Source organism: Chenopodium album, chromosome 3, assembly GCF_948465745.1.
Source record: "Chenopodium album chromosome 3, dcCheAlbu1.1, whole genome shotgun sequence".
Taxonomy (NCBI): Eukaryota; Viridiplantae; Streptophyta; class Magnoliopsida; order Caryophyllales; family Amaranthaceae; genus Chenopodium; species Chenopodium album.
The window spans coordinates 76460883-76478428 of NC_137836.1; the positions used below are offsets into that span (position 1 = coordinate 76460883).

A 17546-nucleotide genomic window follows, 5' to 3' on the forward strand; every position below is an offset into this window, starting at 1 on the left:
TTCAATGAATCGATCATATTTTTAAGGATTTCTTTTGTAAATTACCACCCCAAAATATACCACGTATTGAAATAATCACAATATAATCACCCATTTTTTTAAAATTAAAAATAACCACTCATATTTTACAAGACTTGTAGGTTTTACCACCTCGACTTATTTTCCGAGCATGGACCCCACATCAATTTAGGAATTCAAGACAATTTAAGGCTTTTGAAATCAAATGGAGGCAAATATGTAAATGAACAGTTTTAGGATATAAATGTTCATACACTATTCATAAGAGTTTTGTTAAACTTTTTCTAAGGTAGGGAAAACAATTAACATGAGTTAGTTTATTAAGCTATGAGTTGTAATTAACTCTGATCCTCTAATTAATATCAAGAGAAACGATAATGTAAGGGATTGTTTGGTTCACCTTATTTTCGCTTATATGATGAACTTATCTAATCTTGTTTGATATGATCTGATCTGGTCTAATTTGATCTGATTTGACTAAACTTTAACCTTAAATGTACGATAATCTATAAGGAAAAAATGTATCAAGTGGGATCTTGTTAGATTCGTAATAATATGTAATTTTCATAATTTTTTAATTACGAAATCAAAGATATCTAGCAATAAAAAACTGCACATAAAACGAGATAATCTAATATGAACTTTTTCTTCTAATCTAATTTGATCTGAACTTATTTTTTCTGATGTAATATAATCTCAGAAAAAATAAGGTGAACTAAATAATATCTAAGACTCTCATACTTTTGCCACTTTGTTAAACTTGTGATCCATCAAGACCAAAGGCCAAATAGGTGGAGTCCCACCATAGTTAAAAGAAATTAATTTATAATTGAAAAAAAATTGTTTTATAATAAAAGTAAATGCATGTAAAGTTTGTTAAACAAAATTCTGTTTTAAAAGTCAACATCAAAACAATGTCCATGCATGCATGCATACATTTGGCCATCAATAAATGGACCTCTTTGACTCTTATTTTTTTTCTTCTGAAGTTACCATGTAACTGAAATTTTGAAATTTGAAATATGCAATACTTCCTCTAGTTGTAACTTGTTCTTAGTCTACAATCACATTTTTCATACTGTATTCTCTTTAAATCTTTCAAATTCATTTGCATTCCTCATTGAGATTTAAAATCTTTTACATGCAGCGTGGTATATTTTATATCTTATATAATTAAGGTGCAACTCAACTCTACTATTGTTCATTTGATAATTTTTTTTTTGCTCATTTAAAAATCTTCGAATTTCCATCAAACATATAAATTCGTCGCACAAATTCAATAATGAGTTTGATTCTGCAATTCTTGCAACAACTCTTTTTCTACCCTTCAACCCTCCCTTTTTTATTCTTTGTACTTTTTTTATACAAGAGTCTTTTTGCTAGATCTGTCAATGCAAAACTTGAACCACCCTCGCCTCCAAAACTACCAATTATAGGTAACCTCCACCAAATAGGAGAGTTACCACACCAGTCATTTGCATCATTCTCTATGAAATATGGCAAGGTTATGTTGCTTCATTTCGGCAGCAAGCCTATACTCGTGGTATCGACACCAGAAGCTGCCTGCGAAATCATGAAAACTCAAGATTTGATCTTTTGCAACAGGCCTGAATTACGCATTCCTAGTAGATTATTCTACGGTTGTAGGGATGTGGGTTTTGCTCCTTACGGCGAACATTGGCGCAGGATGAAGAGTCTCTGCATTACACATCTGTTGTGTAACAAAAAAGTCCGATCTTATAGAAAAATGAGGGAAGAAGAAGTTGCTTTAATCGTCGATGAGATTAAGCAATCATCACAATTTTCATCAGTTGTGAAGTTGAGTGAAGTTATTAGTAAACAAACATATGGTTTAATAAGTAGGGTAACATTTGGGAGGAAGTATAGTAGTAATGATAATGAAGGAGGTTTCAATTTTAAGAAATTGTTGGATGAAACTGTTGTGTTACTTGGAGTTTTTACCGTGGGGGACTACATTCCTTGGCTTAGTTGGGTGGACAGAGTGACGGGGTTGGATGGTCGAGTCGAAAGGGTTGCACAAGAGTTTGATGAGTCGCTTGATAAGCTAATACAAGAACATCAAAATCTTCTAAGTAGTAAGAAAATGAAAAATGCTGAGTCTGATGACCAACAAAGAAAGGATGTTGCTAAAAACTGTATTGAGAGTTTGCTGGAGATTCACATGGAGGATGAGAATGCTGTCACAATGGATGATGTCAAAGCCAATATATTGGTAAGGATAATTTGATTTAACTTCTGTATTTGCAAATTTCTATACATACACAAAGTCTGTTTTATATTATTTGCTACTTTGTAGGTAGTTTTTTTTTTTTTTTTTTTGATATATAAATGAGGTTTCGGATGACTCATGACATTTTTGTAATTAAAGCATGTACGTATAGAACAGGTAAAGTTTACAATTGATTTCACAAAATCTCCAAAATGCCCTTGACCTTTCCTAAATTGAAATAAATATCCCTCTTATAGAAGAAATCTTGTTTATCAACTAGTCATGTTTAGTTGCATATGGGAATTAAATACTCATAGGAAGTTACAATTTCTTGGAGATACAAAAATCATATTAGGTTGACATAGAGGAAGTTACACTTACGAAATTCGGCAGTGTTTTAATAAGTGATACACTTTTTTTTTGGTAAAAAACTACATTAAAATATTATATCTCTCTCCTCTCATGGTCCCATCCAAACCCACTACTACTTTTTTTTATTATTATATCTCTCCTCTCACATTCATTATTTTTCAATAAATTATTAACCCTACTATCTTTCTTTTACAATTTTTTAATACTCCAACTACCCCACTTGGCCACTTACCTCTTATTTTATTTAAGTCAATTAAATTGCCTAAAACAATGAGCAACATTTATTACATTGATTTACTCGTGAATTGTCGATAAATTCTTAACTTAATACGGAAAGAAAGTGTATATATATATATATATATATATATATATATATATATATATATATATATATATATATATATATATATATATAATATAGTTTTGAGAGCCACATAGGATTTAATTTTCTTAGTGTGCCATGTAGGATTATAAATTTTAGTAGTAGCCAATTAAATAAGAGATTATTAAAAAAAATTTAAAAATTAAATAATTCAAATATCACATAAGCAAAATTGGCGAATTTGATTTTTAAATTTAAATCATAATTAAATAATTCAAATGTCACGTAAGCAAAATTGGCAAATGTAATTTTAAAATTTAAATTAATTAAATATTAAATATTATCTTTTGATATTAGGAGTTTTATCTAAATATATAACTAATTTTAGCACATTAATTAAAAAATTTATTTTAAAAAAAAAATTTAAACAAATTGTGTATTGCACATGCATTGCACGGACTTCATCTAGTGTTTATATACAACCCTATATATAGCATTACCCTAAATTAATTTTCATGTTTTGTTGAATTTCAATATCCTAATGAATTTCCACTTGGCACATTTTTAAATGTTAACCCAACACTTACCCATAAATACATTTCTCATGATTTTTTTTTTTTTTTCGGAACGGACATTTCTCAAGACTTTATACTTCATTACTTCTCCATTATTAAAGTGCAACCAAACAAGCCTAAGCGTTACATAATATTAATGTACAATTCATTAATGTGATTGTGTTTAATTTATGCAGGATTTGTTTGCTGCTGGCAACGATACAACTCGCACATTACTAGAATGGACAATGTCTGAGTTACTTAGACATCCCAAAGTCATGAAAAAATTACAAGAAGAACTAAGAATAATTATTGGAGACAAAATCAACAATTTAAAGGTAAACGAAGATGATTTGGAAAACTTACCATATCTAAAAGCAGTGATTAAGGAATCACTCAGACTACACCCTCCAGTTCCGTTGTTGGTGTTTCGACAGCCAATGCAGGATACCAAAATCAACGGTTTCGACATCAGTGCAGACACTCATGTGTACATAAACGCATGGGCTATACATAGGGACCCGACTTATTGGGAAGAACCAATGGAGTTTCGTCCCGAAAGGTTCTTAAACACTAGTACATTATCTTTCAAAAGACAAGATGATTTCAGGTACATTCCTTTTGGAGGTGGTAGAAGAATTTGTCCTGGGATTGATTTTGCTATGGTTAATGCTGAGCTTATGCTTGCGAATCTCGTCTACGAATTCGATTGGAAAGTGCCATCAGAATGTAGGGAGCTTGACATGACTGAGACTGTGGGAATCGCGGTTCACAAGCGCGATCCCCTCATGGTTATTGCAACTCCTTATTCAAGCTCATAAGCTAAATAATCTTCAATAAGTGCAATTTAATCAATTGTTAAGTGATATTGCAATGGTTTCCTGTATTTGGTGTTTTATGATTTGCAATAGTAACTGACTGAAATGTTTCTTTTTGATGTTGTGGCTGTTAATTAGTACAAAATCATGTTTGCAACATTTATATCTCTCTACCATTGTTACAAATCAATCCACTAATTGATGAATCCATTCCTAGCTAGTAGCTTCAATAGGTAGAATACCTAAGACCTAGGCCTAGACCTAATTTTGGGCAAAGCCTATGCAAAAACACAAACTTTTATGTGTGTCCAGTTGGTTGGACATACCGTGTGGTCAACCATTATGGATGTTACTTTGTCAAAACTACAGGGTTATTAAGTCGGTCAAAAGGTACTGGGTCGGTCAAGGGCTATTCACTCGATCGATTAGGGGTTACTCGGTCAAGGGTTACTCACTCGATTAAGGGTTATAAAGTCAGTCATGGGTTACTCGGTTAAGGGTCACTTGGTCGGTTAGAAGTTACTTGTTTGGTCATGGATTACTCGGTTATAGGTTACTCGTTAATCAAGGTTTATTTACTGTGTGTCAGCTGTCCACACAGGGTGGCCACCACACACAAAGTTGCTGATGCGAAAAAAAGTTGGCCCATTTTGGCTCTAAGCTTCTAGCTGAATTTGGACCAAGTTAATGCCAAAAATTTTGCTCGCAACCATTCCATTTTAGGCCAATATAGAAAGTTTATGGGCCATTTTTTATCGAGCTAAGATTGTTACTAAAATTTAAATTTTGGATTGCTCCAAACCTAAATAAATAAATCTATTAATTATTACTAAAATAGAAAATTGTTGACATCATCCTCTCCCCAAAATGTATATGTGTCGCTGTAGACACCCATTTGTGTCTCCCCAAAACCAAACCCAGTGATGAGTACCTTTCACGTCGAATCATAATCGAATGAAGCGAAAGTGTGGAAATTCTAGTGTTGCGGAAAGTTTTTATTTCTTTTCTCTTCTCTCTGTTTTTGAAAACTTTATTTTAAGAAAACAGCCAATCCAGTTTGGTTGGTCCATGATATGGGTCCAATAGTAGTGTAGTTGGATGGGGCTTGCAAAGACCTTTCCAACGATATATTATAAGCCCAATTCCGATGAATATTGAGGAAGTTATGGCCAATTTACTAAACTGGGCCCGGTTTGAGCTTTATGTGCGGCCCGATGATCTATGGGAGGGCCTAATATGATTTATCATTCCTAATGCAATTAGGAATGGTTTTAGTCTTCTAGATTCTTCTAGAAGGTTCTTTTCATTCCTAATTCAATTAGCATTGATAAATTGACTTTTGTTGACTTTTCAGAGTTTTAATCAAAATCAAATAGCATTTTCGAAGAAATTATATTATTTTATCCTCCACTACGGTAAACTTATCGGATTTTCGAAAACGCGTTGGAATCAAGCTTGGCGTCTGACCCCAGGCCTTGGCGCCTGGAACCAGGCCTGGCGCCTAGCGCTAGCCATTGGCGCCTGGCGCTAGTGCTGGTGCCTGGCGCCAGCTAGCCAGGGTTGGCGCCAGTTCTGTTTCCTGAGCGTCAGACTCTGTTGTGTTAAATTATCTTTTTTGGCTGATTTTCTCTATAAATATCGTATTAAAAACTCCGTTTTCATTCACCAATTATCATCATCTACATTCATTCATTCACCAATTCTCCTCATCAACAACCATTAATTCTTTAGCATTCTTTAAATCATTCATCTCTCTAAAACATTCAATTCTTTCTTTCTCTTCTTTGTTTTCACATACAAAATTCCGCATTCACAAGATCTAGAAACACCTAGCCATATTCGAAGTTGCCTTCGCCCTAGACGTGAAAGGTTTTAATTTCTGAGGGTTTGGTCCCAAATCTCTATTTCAATTATTTAATTTAATTGTTTATATTATTATTTTCCTTGAAGTTACTAACGTGTGTATTTTGTTATTAGAAAGAGGTACGAAGCATCAAAGTAAGTACTTTAATTGATTAATTGATATTATGATGTAGAAATCATGTTTATATTGTTGTTATGATATTCCTAGTATCATGTCTAGGTTAATTTTAATATTAAATATGATTGCTATGATGCTTTATTTTTATTCTCTTCCTAATATTTATGAATGTTAGTATCATGTTAGGGTTAAAGATTTGATTTTTATTGTTTAGTGACATGCTAGGGTTTGTTATTAATCTTGTTAGTATCATGCCTAGGATCTTGCAATTATTATGCTTTAATATTAACATGAACATGATAATTATTATAATTTTTATAATTTTTATTATTATTATTATTATTATTATTATTATGATTATTATTATTATTATTATTATTATTATTATTATTATTATTATTATTATTATTATTATTATTATTATTATTTTGATGATGATTATTTTATGATGATTATAATTTTTATTCATGATATTATGATTATTATTATTGCTTGATATTTATTCTTTAGGAAAATTTGTCAAAAATAACACCACCTTTAAGTGGTCTTCCAGGAATAACACCACCTTTTGATTATCCTAGAATAACACCACCTTTCATGTCATTCTTCCCTAAATGGTACAAATAAATGGGTAACCGGTTTTTGCAGGTTAAAGTGCTGACATGGCTTGGTTTTTGGGGTAAAGTCAAGCATTGACTTCAATTTCCCCTCCCCTAAGCCTACGTGTAATTAATTTCTCCAACCACCCTCTGTTTCCCTCTTAATTTCATTTCCCTCTCAATTTCACTCTCTCTCCATGTCCTTTCTCTGAAATACTGAAGCAAGCAAATTGAATTGCAGATCAAATTAATTGCGGAAAGGAACTCCATTGATTGAGTACGATTGTGGTGCAGATTGAAGGAATAAAAGTTTCAATCTTTTGTGGAAATGCCTAAAAAAAAGGTACGTTTTGGTTGCTAAAACTCTGTGAAATTGATTGTGATTGTTTGAATTAGGAAATTCGTGCATTTATATTTCAATTTAAAGTGATTTGTCATGTAATTTAGTTAGTTTACTTGATTATAATTATGCTGGGTAATTATTGGAGTTAAGGGGGTTAGGAAATTTGTAGGGAATGCTTGTTGCGATGACTGTTTTTTGATTAGTTATGTTATTGTTAATTGATTAGGGTTTTGGTGAAGTATTGATGTGATGAATGTGTTGTTGTTTGTAGCCTAATTGTGCTGTGTAATTATAGGTTGCAAAGAGTAAACAATTTGACAGTTTGACTGTCAAATTCTGGCATGGGGGTGAGTTTGAATTGGGTAAGAATGGTGAATTGGAGTATAATGGTGGTGAGTGTACTAATTTTGTTATAGACCCAGATGAACTCTGTTATTGGGAGTTGCTTGAGTTTGGCAAGCAAAGTGGACTTGATTGGGTAAATCAGTTGTTTTATCAAATACCTGGAATGAATGTGGATAAAGGTTTGAGAGTAATACATGGAGATTCAGAGTGTAAAGTGATGAGTGAGTTAGGTGTTAAACATAGGGGTATTGTTGTGTATGCAGTGCAGTATGATTATGACACCCTTCATGCACATGTCCAACCTAGTCAGATTGAGGATACACAACCTGTTCAAAATGAAAGTGGTGTTAGCAGATCACCTCAATCCAAAACAGAAGACAAACCACTTGATATCCCCCCACCTAAAGTGAACAAAAGGAAAAAAATGACACCTAAGAAGGGACCACAGACAAAGATGGTCACTTCCCCAAATACTAGTCCTGGTCAAAAGAAAGATGTTGCCACATCATCACCAAAAGCATCCACCACATAAGCATTTAAAAAAGCTTCCTACCTTCCCCAAAAACCACCTACATCTTCATCACAACACACTTACCCAACCACCACAATTAAACAAGCAGAAACTGAACCCCCCTTACCCTCTTCTCAATTTCCTAGCTTTAGCCAAAATGAGTTTCCAAACCTTTCTCAATTCCTATCTGTAGAGTTTGTGTCAACTGCTGAGTTACCTAATGTTGACACAAATTTTGTGCATGACTATGATTGGGAAGATAGTAGGCCAGACAGCCCTTTGAGATGGAATGATCTAATAGGTTTTGATGGTGAGTCTAGTGATGATGGAGATCCAACATATGAGCCTGAGGATGAGGGAGAAAGTGGTGGAGACAAAGAAGAGGAGGGTTTAGAAGATGAAGGTGCTTTTACAGTGGGTCTTGAAGATCTAGATGGTGAGGCAGCTGAAGATATAGAAGATTTTCAATACATTGAAGCAGAAACTGATGAGAGTGATGATGAGCTAAGGGAAGCAAGGAATAGAGTGAAGGATTGCAACTCTAGGATACTTCAAGTAGCTGAACAATTGGAAAAAGAAGTCTGTGAGGGAAAGGTTGCTGATGAAAGTGGTGTTGGCAAAGCAAAAGCAGCAGAAGGAGGTTTGAGAAGTGACTGTGATGAGGATGAAGACATTGACACCCCAACTGGTAGTGATGATGAGGTAGATGGTGTTAAGGGAGAGTTAGTGAGGCCTGATGGTGATTTCAGCAAGTTTAAATGGAAGGTAGGTCAAAGGTTTGCAAATAGTTCAGACTTTAAGGATGTTATAACTAAGTATGCAGTCATGCAAGGGAGGGATTTGAAATACACTGTTAGTTGGAAAGGCAAGCAGAGGTTGGGTGTGAAATGTGTTGGAGATTGCCCCTTTTATGTGTACTGTTCCATGCATTCAAGGGATTCAACATGGCTGGTGAAGACTTCAATTGATTCACATACATGCCATAGGAATATGAGTAAGAATAGGCAACTCAAAACCATTTGGGTGGCAAGTCAGTTGCTAGAGGTTTTCAGAGCTAGGCCACATTGGCCAGCTAAAGAGATTGTGGAAACTGTAAGAAGAGCTTACAGAATGATTGTGTCTAGAGACTTTGCATACAAAGTCAAGTATAGGGCTCACAGAATGTTGCATGGCTCTATGAAAGAGCATTACATGAAGGTTGAGAGGCACTTGAAGGCATTGCAAACTGAGAGTCCAGAGACTGTGTTGGAGTTGGTAGTTGCTCCACAACCTAACACTTCTACCCCAATGTTTCAAAGACTCTTTACATGTTTTGATGGTGTTAAAGAGGGTTGGAAAACAGGATGTAGGAGAGTGATATGTGTTGATGCAGCTTTTCTAAAGACTTTCTTAGGGGGTCAGATTTTGAGTGTTGTTTCTAGGGACCCTAATGAGCAAATGTATCCTATTTGTTGGGCTGTGGTGGAGGGAGAGAACAACCTTTCATGGGAATGGTTCTTCAACCATCTCAAATCTTGCTTAGACCTAGGAGATGGTGAAGGCATTGCTGTGATTTCTGATGAGCATCAGGTAAAAGTTTCTGCTTCTCTCCTTTACTTGGTATTTGATTTCAATGGTAAATGTTATGCTCATTTTTTGGTGTGGTTTTGTTGTTACTGTAGGCTATACTAAGTGCAGTTGCTGTAGTGCTCCCAAAGGCAGAGCATAGGCACTGTGCCAGACATATTTATGCCCTATGGCACAGGACCTATAAAGGAGATGAGATGAAGCTGCAGTTTTGGAAGGCAGCCAAATGCTACAATGAAGCTGATTTCAATGAGGCAATAGAAAAATTGAGTGAAATGAATCCAGAAGCTGCTCTTGCATTTAAGAGGTATAATCCTAGCTTCTTTTGTAGAGCATTCATGAAGCCATGCATAAAAACTGATGCTATCACAAACAATATGGCAGAAACATTCAATGCTTACATCATTAATGCTAGGACTAAGCACTTAATTTTCATGTTAGAGGATATTAGGGTAGCATTGATGTAGAGGTTAGTGAAAAAAAGACAAGAAATGGACCCCTCACCAATCAAGATTGGTCCTGGGAGGCCTAGAAAGAACAGGATTAAACATCCTCTAGAGAATCCTAAGAAGCCAGGTTCTTTGAGTAGATCAGGCATAGAAATGACTTGCTCCATTTGCAACAAGAAGGGGCACAATAAGAGAGGATGCCAAGAGAAAGACTCTGAGCCAACACAGCCACCTGCAAAGAAGCCCAAGGGAAGACCAAGAGGTGCAACTTCAACTCCTCAACCAACACAACAACAATCCCAGTTAGCTTCAAGTTCACACTAGGCGAAAATAGCATTTGTCCACCGGTTCAAAACCCCCCATTGCCACCGGTTTTGAACCGGTGGGCATTTGGGGGGTGGCAATAGTCAGATGCAAAGCCACCGGTTCAAAACCGGTGGCAAAAACCCATTCCCGCTTTTTTAAAAGGGGTTTTTGGCACCGGTTCTTGTTCAAAACCGGTGCCAATAATGGCCAAAAAAAATAATTTTTTTTTTTTTTTTTTTTTTTTTTTTGCATTTTTTTCAATTAAATTATATATAAACACTAACATATATATAAACATACATATTTTCATTAAAAAAAGATTGTAACATTACAATTTTGGTCCAAAAAAATAAAATAAAATACAAGTCATTGTTAAATACAAGTCACACCAAATCACCAATGTAACACCTGGCGAGGCAGCAACTGCAGCAACGAGCCTTGGCGAGGCAGCAGCAGCCTTGCGTATAGATAACATCTTCCAACAGCCACCTGCATCAACAAACAAAGATAAGAGATCTCGAAGTGTGTATTAATCAAAGACAACAAGCAGAGCAATACTACCTTAAATTCAACCATATATACAAGCAGGGCAGCAGTAGCTGCAACCTTTCGAGGCCAGCAGCAGCAGCCTCAGCAGGGCTGCAGTAGCTGCAACCTTGCCAGGCTAGCTGCAGCAGCAGGCTCGGCAGGGCAGCAGTAGCTGCAACCTTTCCAGGCCAGCTACAACGGTAGCCTCGGCAGGGCGACAGTAGCTAAGTCAGCAAATTCACCAAATGATTTACGTATAGCGAATTCAGCAAAATAATTTTTATTTATTTATTTTTTTAACCAAAAACTGAAGTAGCAAGAATTAGTATCTTATCTCAAATTACAGTAATTTCTACAAAACTTAATAGAAAAATCAACAGAGCTAACATAATTTCAAAATGCATCATTAACACATGTAAATAACAATAAGATGATAGCCCAAATTGAATGTGATATTGGCATTTACTCAACTCAAATTATACCAAAGCATAACCAATTCAATTTCAAGAGAGCCAAATTACACCAAGCATAACAATTCAATGTGATACTGGCTCCCTTTCTACTCAAATTACCACCCCCAAACAATATAATCAAAACCTATTTTAAAATCCACTTTGAAATTAGTTCCATTCTACTCAAATTACACCAAAGCAAATCAATCCCACTTCAACATGTACAATCATAGAATTAATAACCCAACAATCATAGAATTAGCACCAAAGCAAAGCAATACAGCAAGCTAAGCCCAATTGACAAATCTGCAACATCATCAATCAAAACAACAGGGGTATTTGTAACCTTAATTCCTCTTTCTTTAAAAATAGAATTAATAGTCCTAACATAAAGAAAAGAAACAAACCAATATTCACCATATGTTAACCAAATTCGCTTAAGCTATAAGTGTCTCAAAGAAAATCAAGAAGACAACAGCAAAGAGATTTGATATTGTTTTAAGCTACTTGTATAGATTAACAACAAAATCATTGTTATCAGGAAAATTTTAAAGGGACCAAGCTCATTCACAATATGTTAACCAAATAATACAAAATAATTGCTTCAATGACATTACTGCAGTTTCATGATTCTCATCAAGTAGCTCCTACCATTGGCTAATAGTCCAATTTATTTATGCATTTCTAATTAGTGGACAAAACATGAAGAACTATTTGATACCTAACTAAGGAAAAGAGAGTAAAGTTATTGTGCAAACCTTGAGCTGTGCCTTGCCAGGAGCAGATATTGCAGGTCTTTCAGGCTCTTTATAATCAAGAGGAGGGGCAAAGTCCACCTCACAGTCTATCTCGATTATACTGATTGCATGAGAGGGCTTTGTTTCAAAAATGTCAACGTAATACTTCTTGTTGTTATATGCCACCATGATGCTGTCTGGAGAGGTCAAGCATGAATAATTTCTCAAAGTAGTCTCCAAACTGCACAAGGAGATAAGTGCAACACATTCAAGCAAGCAATAATTTGAGTAAAGAAGCATATGGATGCATGAAACTAAAAAGAATCAATATAGCATTCTACTGACATGCTCAACCTCAATCTGCCAATTACATTCTCAATCTGCCAATATTCTAATATTACTTCAACTTCCTACAGCTTCGGTAGAGAATTGGCTCCAATATCCACCACAATCAAATTTCAATATCCAAATCAGATATGATAGAAACTGAAACTATTCAATTAATCATTAAAGCTTCAATTGTTCACCCTATCAAATTAATGATCTAAGATAGTTTCTACCAATACTCCACTTCGATATGCATGCTCAATCCAATGACAATGAAGCCAATTTCACAATAAATCAAACAATATAAGATTTCCACCTTCAAATAAATGCAAGCAGCATAAAGATTATATCTTTAAATAGACATACTAACCAAATTTCATACAAAAAAATGTACAGAAACAACAGCTTAATTCAGAATATTATTCAGAACATTTCAAATAAAATTCAAAAAAGGCAAAGTTAATAAATATACCTTCAAAATCTTTATCATCTTCAATAGGAGATGAGATCGAAAGCAATTTAAAAATAAAACAACCCAGAAATCACCTAAAATCCAAGAAAATCAATTAAAACCTATCTAACCCAGAATAATCAATTGCTCAAAGCAATTTCGAAAATCAATTATATTAAACCCTAAAAAGTACAAAATCGAATTAAAACCTAACCTCGATAAATACCCAGAAATTGTTGTTGATGTTGATGTAGATCGAACAAGAAGGGGATGAGATCGAAGGTGGTATTCAATTAATTGTACGAGAATCGGGGAAGAACGAAAGAGAAAAAGAGAGAGAAGGAGATGAGAACGAAGGAGAAGAACAGGAGAAAGAAGGAGATGAGATCGAAAGAGAAAGAAGGAGACGAACAGAGAAGGAGAGAGAAAGAGAAGTAAAGCGGCTGAGGAGAGTAGGGTTTATTTGGATATTCATGGGGCGGTTTTTTTTATAAAAAAAAAATAGTAAAGCCACCGGTTTGAACCGGTGGGTTTAGTATTTTACCCACCGGTTCTCTTTGAACCGGTGGCAATTCCCTTCCCTCATTTTTTCCCACTTTTTTTCCCCACCGGTGGCCTTAGGGCGGTGCCAATTTCTTTTTTTCACCTAGTGTCAAGTCCTGCTACAGGACCTACTCCAACAGCAACATCTGCCCATCACAACACTTCATCACAACCCAGTCAGTTAGGAAGGGGTGGAAGGATGATTCTGTCTGGTGAGGGGGCTAGAGGTGTGTCTCAAACCATAACTAGATCAAGGGGAAGAGCAGGGGGAGACTCCCAGTCTGCTGAAGCACCTGTTGCAGGACAGGGGAGAGCCAGAGGAAGGGGAGCTACACCAGTTCTAGATGAAGGAAGAGGAAGGGCTAGGGGTAGAGGAAGATCAAAGACACCAATTGGTTTTGGTGTGTTATTTGGTGATGATGGAAACCCATTGGTAAGCTTCTTTGTTTTCTAATTCTTTTGGTTTTTTTTTTAAATAACCATTAATTTTCCTTATTTCTCAGGTACCAGCAACAAGATCAAGGCAAAGATCTATTTCTGAGCTATGATGCAGGTTTTCAGATCAAATTGTGCAGCCTGAAGTGTGTTCAGTTGTTGTGTACTTGCAATGATGTGTACTTGTTTTTTTTGGATTCAAGGAACTTTGATTAATGTAATTATTCAGTTAGACAATGATGTTGCTATTTTCATGTGTATGTGCACTACAAGTGCTGGTAAACAATGGATTCAAGTGCCTATTTTGATGTGTTTTGGCACACTATTATGATATGTATGATGAAGGATTTAGATACTATCATTTTGTGCAAAATTTGTCATTCTGATATGTATGAGGCAAAATTTTGTGCCATTTCTGTCTTACTATCACTTTATTGTAGGACAATTATTCTAATATGGTATGTCAAAACAGGTGTGCAAATGTAAACAAACACTACCCAAATTCCATATATTATTCAACATAGCAAAATCCATTACAACCCTTACTTATGAGTCAAACTAATTATGGAAAAAAACAACAACAAAAAACATCCAAGAAATCAATAATGCCAAGTACAAACTTTTTTCAGTCCTACTAATGTTCTGCCTCCCAATCCTCAATTCAATGACTTCATTCTTCAGCTCTTTTAATTCTTCCTCCAAATTAGCTTTCTTCAACTGCAATTTCTTAATTTTTTCATCTCTGAAACTTTGTTCAAGCTCTAACTCGAATATGATTGTATCCTTTTCCAACAACTTGAACTGGTACTCTTCAACATCACTGTGCTGATTTACCCATTTGAAGAAATCACATTGAGTATCCTACACAAATTAGAAAAACATTAGGAAAATAAGGCTACCAATTGCAACAATTCAATATTAATTTGTAACTTACTGGCCACATAATACACCCATAGAATTTCATCCCAAAATTAGGGCCCTTCCTTACTGTCTTAATCAGAGCTTCCATCCCACAATTGCAGCGAACTTGCGCATTCACAACCCTTCTATTGCTTGAGGATGAACCTGATGCGTGTGAATTAGACCTCCTTGCAGCCATTCTCAGTTGATAATGAAAGGAATGAGAAAGAAGAACCAGGGGAGATTACAGAAGATCGAAGAGAACGAAAGAAAGAACAGGGAAGGGGGTTAATTTATAAAAAAGGTGGAAATAACCTAACGGTTATAATCCACGTAGGCTTAGGGGAGGGGAAATTGAAGTCAATGCTTGACTTTACCCCCAAAAACCAAGCCATGTCAGCACTTTAACCTGCAAAAACCGGTTACCCATTTATTTGTACCATTTAGGGAAGAATGACATGAAAGGTGGTGTTATTCTAGGATAATCAAAAGGTGGTGTTATTCCTGGAAGACCACTTAAAGGTGGTGTTATTTTTGACAAATTTTCCTATTCTTTATTGCTTGATCACCTTTATTGCATGTTTAAAGGGAATTTTTACTTGTAATCACGCTTAATAAGATATTAATAATCTTGTTAGGGTTAATTGTGATTATAATTCAAGTGATCGCCAATAATAGTTTATTTGTGCATTAATATTCAACCAACATAGATTAAACAGGTTTAGGGTTAACCTATTGATTGCATGTTAATCAGAAAGCGCACATGAATACGATCAGAATAAAGTAGAGGCCTATTATTAGGGCAGGTTTTATCTCTTTTAGGTTGGATTTGTACCTTCATCCCCAAACCCTTATTTGGTTCTAGACCTTATGGAGTTGACGATCTCTTGGATCGTTAAGGGGTGTAACCTTCACCTCGTGAACGGTTTACAAGTTCCTTAAAAAACTTGTTGGCGACTCTTTTGCTCTATCTTCTTCCCTTTTGGACGCCACCGTACTTTAGTGTATGATCACAGTGGGGTTCAAGCTAGTGGGATTAAGGCTTGAAATTATTCCCTACAGTCGCTGTCTCATAAATAAATTTCCCACCAAACGCACTTATGATGTCATATACTTTTTTGTTTTTTTAAGGAATTAATTTTTTTTTAATTTATTCTTTCATTTCAAAATTGATATTGAACTTAAACCTTTTAGATAACCATTAACTACGAAGTTTCTTTTTTTTCTTTTTTTTTTAATACTAGCATAGTGCTTGTGCAGTGTACGGTTTTTAAATTAAATTATTAATTATATATGATAGAAACAAAGATAATTCAGTCAGTAAAAAGGGGCTAATTTACTAATGGTCGATACAAAAGTAATGGATTGTAATTTAAACAGTATTATACTACATCCGGATCGTATTATATGCAACTTTGGAATTTTTTATATCTCACAAATAATACCCCAAAGTTGCATATAATACGATCCGGAGGTAGTATGTTATTTAAATTTTTTAAAATTTTATAATGTTATTTTATAAATTGAAAAATAAATGAATAATGCTCCACATAACTATACAAGAGAAGTAGACTAATTTATTTCTAACTCCGTACAAAAAAATATTAAAATTTTCTTGTCATATAATTCGCTTTACCAACTATAACCTAATACGAAGTACATGTTTTACCTGTCGCATTCACCAAATCTATTCACACGATATTAACCATATATTTGACCCAATAGTATTGTATATGATATGTGGAGTAATATTTATAGTTAGGAATTTATAGATATGGATAATATTTTAATTTAGATTTGTGAAATATGTGAATAAAACATCAGTATATGATTTGGTGAATATTGTACATAATTTATAATAGATAGTTGACGACATTGACAAAAATAAAAATAAAAAATATTTAAAAAAGGGAGGGGGAGTTCTGGAGGGAAAATACAACACCAGGAAGTAACATGTGTCATTCTTGGTGTCCTTTTTAATATTATGTTATAGATTGATTGGCTAAGGATTGTGCAAGCAAATTAGCTATGAAGTCATATACTAATAATATGGATGTTTGTTACAGTATACTATACAAAATATACTAATGTTGTCGGTAGGTGTTATCATTGTTTTGTGTTAGAAAATAATGGTGTAATTGTGTTTGATTAATTCGAAACAAGTCAATGAAATTAAGAACGAGAAAAACAATAAAGAAGATAAACAAACAACACAAGGATTTACGTGGTTCGGTCAAAATAGACCTACATCTACGGGTGGGGGATTCGAGAGCTTCTTCACTATAATGGAGAAAGAAACAAGAGAATAATACAAGGAGTCTTAAATCTAATGGCTCAAAAAAGGTATGATCTAATTGATCAACTAAAGGGTCCTTTTATAACACAAGGAAACCCTAATAAAACCCTAAGATTGTTCCCCAAGTACACTCAAATAGCCGTCATAGAAAAGATATAATTTTAGGAAATATTCCATAAATTATCCTAGAATAACCTAACTACCGAGCTATAGCTCGGAAGCTAGCTCATGCCTGCCGCAAGTCCTCATAGGGCCGAGCTATAGCTCACTCGCATAGAGCTATAGCTCGCAGCCTCGTTGCAAATTTCCAGCTTCGTCAGGTTTTTGTAAAACGGTCATAACTTTCTCGTTTCTTATTGAAATTGGGCATATGACCTATCGTTGGAAATCTCTTAAACCAAGCTATCACCTCCAACTTGAATCACCTCAAAATCAGTTGTAGTTTGAGAGATATAATCGTTCA

General features: G+C 34.7%; 1 pseudogene; it reads left to right on the plus strand.

The window, feature by feature from the left end:
- Nucleotides 1–1300: 1300 nt before the first annotated feature.
- On the plus strand, nt 1301–4317 carry LOC145625412 (cytochrome P450 736A117 pseudogene; annotated as a pseudogene).
- Nucleotides 4318–17546: the final 13229 nt, after the last annotated feature.